The sequence below is a fragment of the Protopterus annectens genome, chromosome 2.part1, assembly GCF_019279795.1.
Source record: "Protopterus annectens isolate FY-2018-M chromosome 2.part1, PAN1.0, whole genome shotgun sequence".
Classification (NCBI taxonomy): domain Eukaryota; kingdom Metazoa; phylum Chordata; order Ceratodontiformes; family Protopteridae; genus Protopterus; species Protopterus annectens.
The window spans coordinates 1,067,144,487-1,067,158,164 of record NC_056729.1 but is presented as its reverse complement, the minus strand read 5'-3'; the positions used below and the strand labels follow the sequence as shown (position 1 = coordinate 1,067,158,164).

Here is a 13,678-nt window from a genome sequence, read left to right as displayed (position 1 = left end):
TTTGTCCTACTTTTATTTATGGCTTTGTCCAGATTTCTTGCTCTGAGGTTGAGAGTATATGATAGGTGTATCAGGGGCTGGGTCATCACCTTCAGCCAGAGACATTTCAAATTGTGACATACTTGTTGTACCCCGCTCCCCCATGTAGTGACTTTGGATGTGTCCAAGCAAGGCAAGGAGTAGTTACGGAGTTAGAGTACCCTCCCCCCGAATCCAAGGTAGACACAAGTACAGTCATAGCTTTTAATCTGTCCTCGATTTTCCAGAATGACAGAAAACCAGAACATATTTTTATACTCTTGATTTATGCCTATTCAGAAAATGCATGTTGTTGGTTGGCTGCTTGTCTTTTTATACTTGATTTTGACTGGCATTCCAGTAATGTATTTAAAAAGTAATTTACCTTTTCATGCCACTCAACCTTTTTGTTTAAGCTGTCATGTAGCCAAGGCATTGACATATTTTTTCTTCTCCACTTCATTTTGTCTTGATTGGCCACTCATGATAGTTTAGCACACAGGGCAGCAGTGTATTTAAAGTACCAGTTTTTGTGGTTTTGAGCATAGTGAAAGAATGTTAGCAAATGTACTTTCTGTAAGAATATATGTTTACACACACTTTGCAGTCTTGGTTTCTGCACCTAAAGTAGCAAAATATAAGTTAACTTGTTGAGGGACATAATATTGTGCACTCAGACTTTCAGCCTCATGACAGTTTACATATATAGAAGGTTTTAAAGTATTTTAAGCTACTTTCTTGAGGAGATGAACAAATTAATAATTGACTAATGCAATGGATTAATACACTCCAGTGAATCATGATGGCTTCAGGCTACACCTGCCAAAACAATACTGAGGTAGTTAAACATTCTACACAGCGTTAAGACTCTTAAGAGCAGAATAACCCTTATTTGATTCTGGAAGATCAGAAGGCTGTGAATTCTATTCCCTCCCCAAAATAGCCCGAAGTAAATGGCTAAAGTCATAAGATTATTTCACACTCTTTAATGAAGTTGGAGACAGAGTGTCTGTAAGCTGAATAGCTTGCCAGTTACAGCAGGAAAACAAGACTGATTTTTTTATGGTTTTATGACAGTGCAGGTGTGTACCCTGCCCTGTGGATTAATGTTTCATGTGTTTTAGTGTACTTTGTTGTGATCATATTTAGTGGTTAGCAGCAGCAAGCAGTCAGTGACACATTTATCTAAATCAGCTGATGTGCTTCCCTCTTAACAAAGGGCCTGAATGTGTTTAAGAACATAAGAGCAGAATTAGTGTATGTCTTTATTTAAAAGAAATAAACTTGTACTGATAATAATAAAGCGTTATATTTTTCTCATTTGTTGTACTCTTAACATTTTCCCAGAACAGGAGGTCTGAGTGTAATAACAGCATTTTTTTTTGGGGGGGGGGGGTCATTAGCACGGCCACTGCAGTTTTTTTTGTCAGTATTGTCTGCGAGTACCTATAATTATAAGAAAATGAAAAACTTAACATTAACATTTTTAGTTAGGGTAGAATGCTTGGGCTTACATTAGTAATCTAAAAATAAATAAGCAGGCAGTGTACACATACATTGTGTTAAATCAGTATCTGTGGTACTTCAGAATCAGTACATGTAAAATGGAATGCCTGGAATATGATTTCTGTTATGTTTATTGGTCTGGGACTGGTACTCTTATTAGAATTTTTTTGGTTCTGCTCTGTATGCATCCTCCTTTTCTAGAAAATGCTTGCTTAATATATTGTGCATAGAAATAAGGAAATAACTACATTTAAAAATGCTTGGCTATGACAATGGTTACAGTATGATGGTATTTTGGCCATTTAGGAGTCTTTCTGGAGGTTAGGACATCTGTTGGGGCATTTTGTATCAATTGTGTCAGAAATAGGTCTCTGAAATGAAATAGCCTGTAGTTTACATCCACAGAAATCAATAACATTAAACACTACACATCTGCACCCCCCCCCCCACACACACACACACACACACACACACAGTCATGCAGACACACTGCCAGCACCAAATAACGTAAGATTATGTGCAAGTTATTGGCTATTGTGATGTGAATGAAATGCAGTAATTTAGCCATGAAGATTTATTTTACTTAAACATTGTATGTTGAAAGCAGTTTCTCTGGGTAGGGAGTTGGGCTGGGGGCAATGCTTATGTGTGAATAGCTGCGGTTCTGTCTTGCTTTGCAAGAGTAATGTACATTTCACTGAAGTAAGATTAACCAGAAGCTCTGAAATCTGAGTATGGTTTGTGTGTGTGTGTGTGTGTGTGTGTGTGGGGGGTTGTTTTATAAAACCATGTTGTATTGTAGAAACTCTGGTAAATAAAAGTAAAGTACATAAAATGAAATGTGTACTTGGCTGCTATACACAAGCTGTGTTAGCGAGTCTCAACAAAATGAGTGTATGCAACGCAGCTGTTACTATTATTTGTACTTTAATCCTGACAGGTAAAAAGCAGATACTTCACTTAGGTAATGGGGGGGGGTTGTGAATTCATTGAGGTGACTGACCTTCTTTACTGTCATAGTAACGGCTTTACAAGATAACTGTTTATTTGGGTAAAGTCTGCTATTGTGCAAGCCTGCAATTACCGTTTCTGTGCAATGGACTAAATTAATGCAGCCATTAAGATGCAGTTCATTACTCTTTTGCTTTCTGATTTCAGAGGTTTGAGCCAGGTACTTTGGTAGCCTATTGGGATGGGGGACTTTCATGTCAGTGTTAGAATGAAATAACTGACCATTTACTGTTGTAATTCTGGCTTTGCAAAACTATGTCTGAGGGAGTAAGCAATATGCATACAGGCTGTGACTACTGTCTCTGTGTAATTCTGGCTTTGCAAAACTATGTCTGAGGGAGTAAGCAATATGCATACAGGCTGTGACTACTGTCTCTTTGCAGCAGATGTATTTTAATGCTGGAAGGATCAAAACAGAAGGTGTAGTGGGGGGGGGCAATGGAATGACTGCCCGTTTTATTTTTAGTTCTGCAAAACCGGAATTAAGACAGAATGTAAGCTGTGACAGTTTGTGCATCACAAATGCATTAATAGTCTTTTTAATCCTGGCAAGGCCAAGCCAGATAGTTGGTAGGTCATTGCTGTGGGAGACTGTCTGTGAAATGAGTGTTGTTCCTGTAGCTGTACTTTAAAATGTACACAACAGTGGCACATAATTTCTGTAATATCTTAATTTCAGAGTTACAACTACAATAACCAGAATGAGTGAGCAGAGTGTTACAGTGGCCTATATGAAATCTATCTCTTTTAAAGACCTTACTTTGGCTGAAAAGTTAAGAATCAAGAGAACTGGAAGACCCTCACCTAATCTGAAGATGGAGTCTCAAGGTACAAGTAGGTCAAGAGCATACACACTCAGCTTCAGCAGGTCAGTGTACGACAAACACACACCTGGATTTGTGGTTGTGAGGAAACAAACAGCTTGTACTGCTTCCCATGTTTATTATTCGGTGAAGAGGATGCCTGGACATTGAAGGGTATGAATGACCTGAAGAGAATGGAGAAGGTCACAGTAAGCTGCTTGTCGGGCGCTAGAATCTGCCACATAACGCAAGCACTCAGGTCTCTCAACAGCAGGTACAAATACGACTCAGTCATTGTCCACGCTGGTGTCAACGACCTGAGACATACCTCCTTGGACTACATGAAAAGGGACATCGAGGAGCTCTCTGATTATGTAGCCCAGGCAGGTATGACCCTGACCTTGAGCAGTATCCTACCTTCACCTAGAATGATGCCACAATACAGTGATAAGATGATCAGCTTTAATAATTGGCTTAAATTCTGGTGTCATTCAAAGGGGATCCAATGTCTGTCTGCCTGGGATGACATGCTGGACAAGCCACACTGCTTCGCAAGGGACGGCTTGCACCTGTCACCGCTGGGCTTCCGGATATTGGCAAAGGCTCTTGCCACCCCATAGTGCCTTTTTAGGCAAGGCTCAAATTCTAAACCTACCACCCTAGAACACCAAAAAGGAAAAAACTAAGGGTAATGCTGCTCAATGCCAGAAGTCTCAATCTCAAGATGCACGCACTCGAGGCCCTTCTCAATATGGAGAACATCGATGTCTGTGCTGTGACAGAAACCTGGTTCAAGGCTCCTGAGAGCACCCCAGCACTAACAGGTTTCACCTCATATCATGCGTTCCGGGCCCAAAATCCGGACAACACCAAGAAAGGAGGGGGGTGTCCATATTCATAAAGGACACCCACACCTCAAGGTTGGTGGCAACGCACGATGCATCGGAGACCATCCAGGTGCAATTAACTATAGGCAAGACTGCTCTGCAATTTGTAGCATGTTACAGGCCACCCTCTCAAACTCAGGAACCTCACATGGCCTTCCTGAAAACATTGGAGGGGATAAATGTATCTCCAAACACCATCATACTAGGTGACTTCAACTACCCTAATATAGACTGGGAACACTACTCAAGCCCGAACACTCTAACCCAAAGATTCCTGGAGTTCATAAACTCAAATGCCATGGAACAACTAGTCACCATCCCCACAAGAGGAGAAAACATACTTGATCTCATCATCATGAACATGGGATCAAAATGTTCAACACCGGAAGTATACCCCTCACTGGTGAAATCAGATCATAAACTAATCTCGCTGGAGGTCCTTATCCCGCCCCCACCTGAAACAAAAAAGACCACAGTGAAAAACTTCTCAAAAGCCGATTTCACACTTCTAAAAACTAGTGTGGTCTCCTTTAAGGCCCCTGAGCCAGTGGTAAACATTACTCAAACCACTGAATCACTTACAAATGCCTTCTACCAGCACCTACAGGACTGCATGGATCAGGCAATCCCAAACAAAACTAAGACTCTCTGTACCAAAGGCAAGCGTCCAGTCTGGTGGACCCCAGCCATAAACAAGCTCTACAACAAAAGGAGGAAGCTACTACAACATAGAGCAAAATCCTTGAAAGGTAAGACACCTTTGATCATTATAAGTAAAAAACTAAGAGCTCTCATAAAATCATCCAAGGCAAATTTTGAGAGAAAAATCACCAAGGACTCTAAAGACAATCATAAGGCCTTCTTTAGCTATGTTAGAAACCTAGGAGGAAACTCCCAGATATGCTCAGAATTAGTTCAAAATGATGTAAAAATTACTGAACCTACACACATTGCCAACATACTGGCTGACAGGTTCAGTGCAAACTTCTCCCCCCCAAAAGGAGAGATATCTATTCCAGAGGATTGTAGCCCCCCCAAACATCTCCAACGCCCAGGTGAGAACTGCCCTCACTAAGGCAAAAAACACAGCATCCATGGGACCAAATGGTGTCCCCGGCTGTGTGCTTCACGAACTCAACGAGGAATTAAACCCACAGTTAGGACAGCTGTTTAATCTTAGCCTCACCTCAGGATACGTACCCAAGGAGTGGCGCACGGTGACTGTGGTCCCACTTCATAAGGGCGGTGCCTCCACAGACCCTGGAAATTACTGCCCCATTAGCTTGACAAGCCTTATCTGCAAAGCCATGGAGAGGATCATAATGGAACTCATAAATAAAGACATAGGGAACTTGCAGACTTTGGATCCAACCCAGTTTGGCTTTGTCAAAGGCAGATCCTGCCTCTTAAACTTGGTTGACTTTTTCGAGACAGTCACCAAGGCCATTGATGAGGGAAAGGCAGTCCATACAGCCTACCTCGACCTGGCAAAGGCCTTCGACACAATACCCCACTCAGGTATCATCGAAAAACTCATCAGCTTGAATGTAAACCCATACATCACAAGATGGGTTGCAAACTGGCTAAGTGACAGAACCCACAGGGTCAGAGTTGCTGGAGCCATGTCAGACTCAAAGCCTGTCACAAGTGGTGTCCCACAGGGCTCAGTGCTGGGTCCACTCTTGTTCGGCATCTACTTTTCTGAAGTACAAGCAAACACAGGAGGGTTATGGTTGACAAAGTTTGCAGATGACTGCAAACTGGGCGCCATAGTCGAAAACACATTTGACACAGATATCCTCCAGAAGGGCCTCACAGAAACGGATAACTGGTGCCAGAGCCATGGCCTGAAGTTAAACGCCAAAAAATGCATAGTCATACCCTTTGGGAAAAACAAGGTTACCCCTAGCTACCATATAGGTGGCAATCCACTGAGCACAGAAAAAGTCATCAGGGATCTGGGGACCCAGGTTGACAGTAGCCTTTTGTTTGACACTCATGTTGCTAAAGTAGTTAGGAAAACCTTCTATATCGCCCACCTGATCATGAAGGGATTCACATCTAGATCAAGGGAGGTCATCGTCCCCCTGTACTCATCACTCATTAGACCTATGATTTAGTACAATGCCCCGTTCGGAATGTATCTGACCAGACACCTGCTGCAGCTTGAAAGGCCCCAAAAGTTCCTCACCAAAAGGATAAAGGGTCTCAAAAATATGTCTTATGCTGCCTGACTGAAAGAACTCCAGCTCTATTCAGTCTCATACCACTTGCTCAGACGTGATTTGTGCCTGACATATAAGGCCATGTCAAACCCAGATTTGATGAATATGCTTCACCTCAAAAAATCTAGATCCCTCAGAACCACAAGGGCGGGAGACTTAAACCTTGACACGGTTATAAATAGAACGTGCTGGAGGGACAGATTCATCACCCAGAGACTCCCTATGCTGTGGAACAAAATCCCAGTACATGTGAGGCAGAGCACCTCGCTGGCCTTGTTCAAGAGGAATCTTGACCAATGGATGGGAGATCACAGATATACCCCAGGGATTACTTCAGTGTCACTGCTTGACAGAGGCACATCAAAATGATAGGCATAGTTTTTATTCAAACTAAAGGGGTGGCGAAAGCCACATAACTATGGGCTAGGCTTATAAATGCCCTTGGGCAGATAGCCTAGTATGAACCTATGAACCTATAAGAAAAGTCCAGAAAGCATGAACAGTCTGCTAAACATTTTGACAACCAAATGAGTCTAACAGTGTTGGGAACTGTGGATATCAAGTCTCAGTTAAGTAGTGGATACCAGCTATCAGTGGAAAGACACAAGAAAGTGGAAGAAAACCATCATGTTCTATCACTTATAATAGACTGCATCAAGCTGTGTGCTAAAGAAGTTGCTTTAAGAGGCCATGATGAGTCTGAAGAGTCACTGAGTGCAGGAATGTTCCGGAGATTGGTAGACTTCACCTGCAAGATTGAGCAGAAGTTGGCTGAACAATTGAGAACTTCAACTGTTTTTAAAGGAACATCAAAAAAAGTTCAAAATGAACTCCCGGACTGCATGCTAACAATATGCAGAGAAGAAATAAAAAAGGAGATTCGTACTGCAAAATTTGTAGCAGTAATTACAGATGAAACCACTGATGTTGCTGGGCTATGGCAAATTGCCGTTGTGTTCCATTACATTGTCAATGGACAGGTGTTGGAATGTTTTTGGGGATACTTTACACCACCTGGACAGACAGCAGAACATATTGCTGATGTGATAAGACAACAGTTGAAGGAAGTAGTGGGAGACCAGCATGAAAAAGTGATTGCTCAGAGTTATGATGGTGCATCTGTTATGAGTGGTGGTCAGCACGGGGTCCAGGCCATCATAAGAGAGGAGTTTAAATATGCCTATTATGTACATTGCTATGCTCACCAACTTAATCTGGTGATGCAAAGAGCCACACAACAGAGTACTTTATAAGTAACAAACCTGAGAAATAGCCAAAGGAACACAATAGAGGCTCTTATTTGGTACTGTACTACAAGCACTTATGTAACCCAGTCACTAGGGATGTACAAGCCAGTGCATTTCTTTGTGCCGGTCCCAAGCCTGGATAAATTGGGAGGGTTACGTCAGGAAGGGCATCGCTTGGAAACAGGTGGGGTCTCATGAATAGTGTTTGCTTGGGAAACTTTAAACTGTGCCTTCTGAGCCTCCATGAAAAAGGGGGTTAAAAGAAAGCCAGTATAACCTGATGTGTTCCAGACCAGACCACAGCTTCTCATCAGGTGCAGAAACAGAGTACAAAGTACTGTTTGCAGCATACTGCAGAGGTAAGTCTTCAAACCAACCTGTATATACATGTAGCAATGTGTGCTGTGTAGAGTATTCAGCATGCGCCATAGTGACTGAGTATTTATTTCAAGTAAATTGGTTAGCATGTCCAGCATTGAACCCACTGTATAGTGGCTCCATCCCTTTTAGTTGATCACACCCTTTCTGTTGGCCCCACCCATTCAGCTATCTCCTGCAGCCCCCCCCCCTTTGATTTGAAGTCACCAGCCACTACTGCTATAAATGTATATTGTAGACAGTCGTATAGTTATGATTTTTGTTTGATTGAAAATTGTTTAAAATGTAATATTTAGTCCAGCTGTACAAGTGACAAAAGTTTTTCACACACTGTTATTCACTGACATCGTAAGTTTTAAGATAACCTAATTTAATGATTTGATTTAGAAAATGCTTGTATAAAAATTAAGTTATTTGCTTGGTTATTATTTGAGTATCTGGACTTTCAGATGCACAGATAATATAGACTGTAGGAACCCAATGTTGAGGTAGGGAAATGGAATATTACTCTATAGTTTCTCAGTCTGTGATACACCTCACCTCTGTTCAGATGTACTCTTAAACTCAGCTGCCTACAAGCAAAACAATATCTCACTGAAGTGCCCCTTATTTAAAAAAAAAAAATCTGCATTCCTAGTTATAAAAAATATAGGCCATAGCTCCTAGCTTTTATGCAGGTCGGTAATAGGACACATCCAGTGTAATATAACCATCATTTGATATGACCAATAATATTAGTGCATTTTTAGTATTTATTCATTTGTTAACTGGGTAAATGATGTGGCACATCTTGCACTTTTCAGCCGGGTCACAAAGGAAGGAGACAAACATTTTCAAAGTAACCAGTCAATCAGTATGCTTTTAAGTTGTTGTTTCTTTCGGCTTTTCCTGGTTAGGGGTCACCACAGCGGAACTCCGGTCCGCTAATGATTGGCAGTTGATTTTTACATGCCGAGTTGCTGGCACTGACGCACAACCTTCAACGAAGGTACACCCATTCACGCATGTCTCCACACAGAAGACGCTCTAGCTGTGAATGGAACGGGACAACGGCTTGCTGTGAGGTGACAACTGAAAGAAAACCAGTGTAATGTGGAGAATATTAAAATACTACACAGACACTGTTCAGAGGCTAGGACTGTATCCTGGACCCTGAAGCAATGAGTCAGAGATCTTAACTACTAAGATACCATGCACCCTGAATGTTTCTAGTTTTCCAGTGACCATGCACTCTACATTTTAAGAATGTGCTTTGTATAGGACATCACATATTTCTAATTGGGTATCTCTGTCCACCCCAAACTATTCCTCTTTCCTTGTATTAGTTATTGACAGTGGGCCAGATTAACTAGCCACCCTGTACTATTCCTGTTTTTTTTCCATTACTCATTGACAGAAAGATCACACTAGCATGAAACATCCACCTGAATTGAGTACAGACCAGGCCTGCAGCACTTTCTTCATCAAGTTAATAATGTTGCCACACGTCCGCATTAAAATTCATACCGTCCATGGTGTATCAACAGTCATCCAATATATTATTAATTCTTTATCTCATTAGTGCCATATTGTATATATTTTAACATCTGTGAATTGGCTTAGTCCCTACACTAGTGTTTACAATTTACTCTGTATCATTTGCATAAGCTCTGTTTTTATATCCTTATCTCCGTTTGAACTAAAATTGGCACAGTTCAGGACTGTGAATCAGAAATTCATTGTACAAGCTTCATGCTGGTTTAAAAGACCTTATATTTTGTATACAGTATTCATGAATTCTAGCCTACCTACATAAATTCCATTGTAAGATTGATATTATATGGCACAAAAAGAATTGCACAACAAAACTTTAAAATACATAATTTAATTTGCACAACTGCTTGTGACATTGAGTAACCTCATGTGTGATAGTTTGTAAAGCGTATCTTGTTTGTTTCTTTTGGCTTTTCCCGGTTAGGGGTCGCCACAGCGGAACTCCGGTCCACTAATGATTGGCAGTAGATTTTTGACGTGCTGGCTTGCCGGGCCTAACACACAACCTTCAACGAAGGAACGCCCACTCACGCATGTTGCCACACAGAAGACGCTATAAATGAGAATCGAATGGGCAATGTCTAACTGTGAGGCGACAATGCTACCGCAGCACCACCAAAGCGTATCTAAAGTTGTTAAATATACCACTGTATGGAATAAATATATTGCTCCACAATTAGTATGTATTTCATTAGTATGATAAGAAATATATAAAAATATATTTGTGTAACGACTAACATAAGTGAAGTTTGCTTTCTCTGACAATAAATAATCAACACTAAAAGTTAAAGAAAATGGAAGTAGCATTCTCTTTGTTGTTGTAGAAAGTTACATGCCGAACAGTTCTGTACTTGTGTTTATCATTATTCGCTCTGTAAATATTTTATGCCCATTTACAAAAAAAAAGAAAGAAAACATGAGGCATACTTATATGTGATTAAGGGGTTTTCCTAGTTTCAAAATTTTTAAACAATTTAAAAAAGCACTGTTCTTTAGATGTATTCACTGCACCCTTTTGTTTTGTTAAAAAATAAATTGAACAGCCATTTTTATTTATTTATGTATTTAAATTTGTTGACCTGGAGTGTCCGACTGGACGTGGGTCCATTTTCAGTGGAGGCCCGGGGAGAAAAGCTCCACAGAAAAATAAACAGACAGTAGTTACATTGGATTACATAGTGATTAACAATTGAACACAGAAATTACTTACAACATATTTACAGATGAAGAACATAGATGAAGAACATTTTTAGGGTGGCAAGTGAATTCTGTAATGACTTGAATTTAGCAGTGTATGTTTCACGTGTGCCACATTGTTAAGGGTGGTTTATGTGACTATTGGCTGCATGGAGTTAACAGCTAAACCATTAAGCATGGAGATGTGATGATATGAAGATTGGTCATGCTAAATGATTATCTACTTTCAGTGATTGTTACTGTTTCTTCTGGGCCTTGAACTTTGACACTCATGAGCTTACTGCACTGCAAGGTAATCCAAAGCTAAATAAATATATTGCATTGTGGAGTAAGTGTAGTATGAAATAAATTTTAGAAATCTGTCTGCAACATGTTGCAGTGTAGTTCTATACTCTACAACTTATTTCACAAAATATTTACATACCAGTTCAGATAAACCATTGCATCACCAATATATTTTAATCGATTATAGAAGGTTATATACTGCTTCTAAAATGGCTATGAAATACTGCTCTCTGACTGTTTAAATGAAATTTCTGTAACTGAGATAAAATGCACTAGCCACCATAAAAGGACCCATTCAGCAAAGTATCTAATCATTTGAACTTGCCACCATTCCCAAACTTGTCACAAGTTGTTTAGTTAAATCGTTTTCCTGTTTGGCATGGCCTAAAATCTTACAAGCCCCAGCTATATATGAATTAATTATTAAAAAAGGTTGAACATACCTTAAAGAAGACAACATTGTTCCTTAAGCCAGAAGGGACACAGACTGAAAATGGTCCCTGTGTATTTTGTAGACAGGTTAATCATTGTGTACATGAGCAGTATGCCACATAGACATCTCCTCTGAAAGGTGTCGATTTAAGAAGGTAAATAAAATATATAAAAAAAAAAAAAATATGTAGTAATGTTAATCACTTCCCATCTACACTATAGTAAGAGTTACCAAGTTCCAGTGAAAGGAACTTCACAAGGAGAGTGTCTGTGGTACTATGAGGCATTTAGCCGTAGGTTGTCCGCAAGAAGTGGTAGAGACCACTTTGAACAAAGACACTAGCTTTACTACTATTGCGCACTGCAACTGATGCCACAAATTAGAGTAAGTAAAAAATGCTGATACTGTTTCCAGTGACAATCTAAGAATCCCCAGACTTGCAGCACCTTTTCCTTAAGTAAATACCTAATAAACCAAATGGTTTATCATTTTTGGGCTGTGTCATATTATGAGGACACAAGCTGCACTGGGGAAGTAAGACAACCTAATTGGAATTTCACTGACTAGAATTTACAAAAGTCTGAATTTGGTACTGTATTACAGGAAAGCTTACTATCCATCTACAGTATATATCTACCCTGCTGAAGGACACTACATTAAGTATGCTAACTTTGACTACTGCAGGTTAATTTGCTGTACATACCCAAGTCAAAGATGCAGTTTATCAAAACACCCAACATTTCTAGAGTAAATGCATAAAGTATGAAAAAATAAACTCTCTCTGTTTATGTATTTATTTATTTTTTTTGTTTGCCAGAGTGGTGCACTGATCATAGTGGAGTTGTTGCAGGCCTGCCCAGTGAAAATCAAAGGCTAGTGGGTCCCACTGAGAGTTGAACTTAGATTGTTTTACAGTGGATATGAAAAGTGCCATCACCCCTGTTAAAATGCCAGTTTTTTTGTGATATAAAAACGTTTGACCACAATAAATCATTTCAAAATGTTTCCCACCTTTAATGTGACATATAACCTGTACAATTCAATTGAAAAACAAATCTGTTAGAGGGAAAAATATAAAAAATAAAAAAACGTACAATAAGCTGGTTGCATATGTGTTCACATCCTTAAACAAGTACTTTGTTGAAGCACCTTTTGATTTAAATTACAGCATTCAAGTCTTCCTGGGTAGGAGTCTATCAGCATGGCACATCCTGACTTGGCAATATTTGCCCACTCTTCCTTGCAAAAGCACTCCAAATCTGTCAGATTGCAAGGGCATCTCTTGTGCACAGCCCTCTTCAGGTCACCTCACAGATTTTCTGTTGCATTTAGGTCTGGGCTCTGGCTGGGCCATTCCAAAACTTTAATTTTCCTCTGGTGAAGCCATTCTTTTGTTGATTTGGGTGTATGGATCATGCTATCCCTTATAGAACCAAGACATTATCCTCTAAAAAAAGGAAGCCAATCTGGTGGACCTCTGCCATAAACAAACTCTACATCAGAAGAAAGAAACTGTTGCAAAAAAGAGTAAAATCCCATGACTGGAGGAACTCCCTGGTCAACCTCAGTAAGAAGCTGAGATCCCTCATAAAATCCTCCAAAGGTAGTTACGAAAACAAAGTCACATCATAATAGCACTAAATATACAGAACCAACTGATATTGCCAACATCCTAGCAGATAGGTTCAGTGCTAACTTTACCCCCCGTCTCAACCCCTAGAGGGCCCATCTCTATACCTGAAGAATGCAAAGTTCCTATAATCACGGCTGCACAGGTAAAAAACACACTCTCCAAAGCCAAGAACACAGCATCCATGGGACCTGACAATATCCCAGGATGCGTTCTACACGAACTACAGAATGAACTGGCACCCTACCTAAGTACCATATTCAATCATAGCCTCACCTCAGGCTTTGTACCCACTGAATGGCACACTGTGACAGTTATCCCACTCCACAAAGGGGGAGCCACGACGGACCCCGGGAACTACCGCCCCATTAGCCTGACGAGCCTGGTCTGCAAGGCCATGGAACGTATCATCATGGCACTCATAAACAAAGACATTGGTAATCTCCAAAACTCTGGACCCTACACAGTTTGGATTTGTAAAAGGCAGATCATGTCTCCTAAACCTGATTGACTTCTTTGAAGCAG

The 13,678-nt window shown here is 40.4% G+C and overlaps 1 protein-coding gene across 4 annotated transcripts in view; it reads left to right on the top strand.

Moving 5' to 3' along the window:
- PLA2G7 (phospholipase A2 group VII) overlaps positions 1–13,678 on the top strand; it is a 1,251,751-nt gene that overhangs the window by 925,173 nt on the left and 312,900 nt on the right. The gene's annotated exons all lie outside the window — the stretch shown is intronic.